This window comes from Salvia hispanica, unplaced genomic scaffold (genome assembly GCF_023119035.1).
Source record: "Salvia hispanica cultivar TCC Black 2014 unplaced genomic scaffold, UniMelb_Shisp_WGS_1.0 HiC_scaffold_365, whole genome shotgun sequence".
Classification (NCBI taxonomy): Eukaryota; Viridiplantae; Streptophyta; class Magnoliopsida; order Lamiales; family Lamiaceae; genus Salvia; species Salvia hispanica.
In genome coordinates, this window is record NW_025952097.1 from 32,215 (window position 1) to 35,203 (window position 2,989).

A 2,989-nucleotide genomic window follows, 5' to 3' on the forward strand; every position below is an offset into this window, starting at 1 on the left:
CTATTCCGTACCCATTGATCGTCCCATTTACTACCATTTTCATTCCATCCAATTAGTTGTCCATTTTATTGTACTATTTTTAATAAATAAATCACACTACTATTCCATTACATTTCATTAGACTAGAGTCAATATATGCCCAACCTCAATTTTCCATATATATACATATGAGATATGGAGTAGTTTTCCATTCTCTATAACTAGAGCCATGCTCCCTCCGTTCCATTTCATGTTTGACAAAAACTTTTGGGCACATATTTTTAAGAGTGAAAAAAATAGAAAAAGTAGAAGAGAGAATGATAAGAGAGAGATAGAGTATTGCTTTTGCCATAAAAGAAAATGTCCACTTATAGAAGAACGACTTAAAAAATAATATATTTCATTTATAATGGACAAAGAATCGGAAAAAACCCCTAATACATTTTGTAATACGTTTCCAAATACACCACCATAAACTTAAAACTTAACATGTGTATTTCCACATGTCAAGATGCATGGATTGAGTATGGATTTGGTTGATTAAATGATGGATCCCATTTATATTTTAGAAATAGATCAATGACGATTTTCTCATATATCTTCGTCATTAATTTGATAGAATAAAAATGTTTCATAATCGATAGAGATCCCATCATTATTTAATTTTAGATTCAATTTCTCTTTCTTACGGATACAGGCTGACCAACCACCAAACAAACCTGAATTTAAAAGTCCAAATAAATTTAACATATGGTCCACATTGTAATTTTTGAAAACAAGAAGGGCATTAACTAAACATTCACATCTATATAAACCTTCATTCATTATTCACACACCACTTGATCCCAATTGCATCTCTCTTTTCGTTTCACCTTTGAATCTTCACCATGATGCAAATCGGAGCAACGCTTCCTGCACATAATCTACAAGTTTTTCAGGTGAGACGGGCCGTGTTCGAATGCTCGGCTCACCTCTGAACCCTTCAAACGGGTCTCGGCCCGAAAACAGCCGGAGAATTTATCAACTGAGATGACAAAGAAGCATCTTTCCAACTTAGAAAGGCTCCTCCAAAAGCAATCATTATCTCACCCCAATCCGAATCCGCCGCCCGACCCGGAGCCGGACGCGGAAGCCCCGGCTTCCAGAGGCATCCTGGAAGGCCTCACCCTGGCCAGCGTCTGGCCAGAGATGAAGGCCGCGGAGGAGATGTCTCCGCGCCACCTCAACCGCCTCCAGCGGCTGCTGTCCAAGTCCGCGGAGTACTCCCCGCGCAACAGCCTCGGCAGCCGCTGGCGCGAGTACCACGGCAGCAACGACTGGGCCGGCATGCTCGACCCGCTCGACGAGAATCTCCGCCGGGAGGTCGTCCGGTGCGGCGAGTTCATCCAGGCCGCCTACCACGGCTTCCACTCGAAGCCCGCCACGTCACCCGAGGAGACCCAGTGGCCCCGCCACGTGGCGCTCCCGACCGGTCCTACCGGATGACCCGGAGCCTCTACGCCACCGCCTCGGTCGGCCTGCCCAAGTGGGTCGATGACGTGGCGCCCGACCTCGGCTGGATGACGCAGCGCTCCAGCTGGGTCGGGTACGTGGCGGTGTGCGACGACCGCAGGGAGATCCAGCGGATGGGCAGGAGGGACATCGTGATCGCCCTGGCGGCACCGCCACGTGTCTGGAGTGGGCCGAGAACGTGCGCGACGTCCTCGTCCGCTTCCCGACGAAACAGAAGATAGTGGAGCAGTTCCGCCAACCAAAGTGGAATGCGGATTTCTAAGTTTGCTGACAACACGTGGGGAGCACGTGCCCAGCCTGGCTGAGTCAGTCGTTGAAGAGATCAAGAGCCTAATGGAGAAATACAAAGGGGAGAGCCTAAGCATAACCATAACGGGGCACAGCCTCGGCGCGGCCTAGCGCTGCTCGTCGGCAACGAGCTCAGCACGTGCGCCCCCGACGTCCCGCCCATCGCGGTCTTCTCTTTCGGCGGCCCACGGGTAGGCAACCGCGGCTTCGCCAACCGCCTCCAAGCCAACAACGTCAAAGTCCTGCGCGTCGTCAATTCGCAAGATCTTGTCACTCGGGTGCCCGGGATGCTCGTCAACGAGGATCTCGACAAGAAACTTCGCGCAACGGGCGCCGGAGGGAAGCTCCTCGACGCCCTCGACGCTAGCCTCCCGTGGTCGTACACGCACGTCGGGACGGAATTAAGAGTGGACACCAAAATGTCTCCGTTTCTTAGACCCGATGCCGATGTCGCGTGCTGCCATGACTTGGAGGCGTATCTGCATTTAGTCGATGGATTTTTGGCGTCCAATTGCCCGTTTCGGTCCAATGCTAAGAGAAGTTTGTGGAGACTATTGAATGAGCAAAGACCCAATGTGAAGAGATTGTACACGAGCAAGGCCAAGGCTTTGAGGTTGAACAATGTGCACGCAACAAGTGGAATGGCTATGTCTAATGTTTTGCCAAGTCCATCTTGATCAACAATTAGCTATGATTATGGTGGAATTAATTAATGGCGCTCATTGTAAATTTGAAATAATTTAACTAGTTTTTAAATGGGTGCTTAATTTTGAAATTGCTCGCATATGTTACCAAACTAAGAGTAGTGCCTACCTTGAATGTGGCGGACAATTGTGATAACTTTTCACGATCTTAACATATTGCTTGTTCCACCAATATTTATAAGCGTCACTTGTTGATATATTTATGAAATAAATGATTAAAGTTTTGAAATAAATGGTTAAAGTTACATCCCATTTATATTTATGATGCTCTAAAATTGTATGTTGACCTAAATGCGGATAGGGTCATTGTGAGTTGTGATATAGACGCACCAAGTTGGTTCATTTATTTTTATGAAAACTTTTGTTTATTGGCTAATATCCATTCACTCAAGAATTTAGGGATGTTAATCGGGCTAATCCGTTCGGTTCGGTCCAATCCACTCGGGTTGTCGAGCTATTTGGTGCGGATTATTCGAGTTATGAATTTTTGGATTATAAATTTTCAA

General features: G+C 46.7%; 1 pseudogene; it reads left to right on the top strand.

The window, feature by feature from the left end:
- The first annotated feature begins 824 nt into the window (after positions 1-824).
- On the top strand, positions 825-2,532 carry LOC125199058 (annotated as a pseudogene).
- Positions 2,533-2,989: the final 457 nt, after the last annotated feature.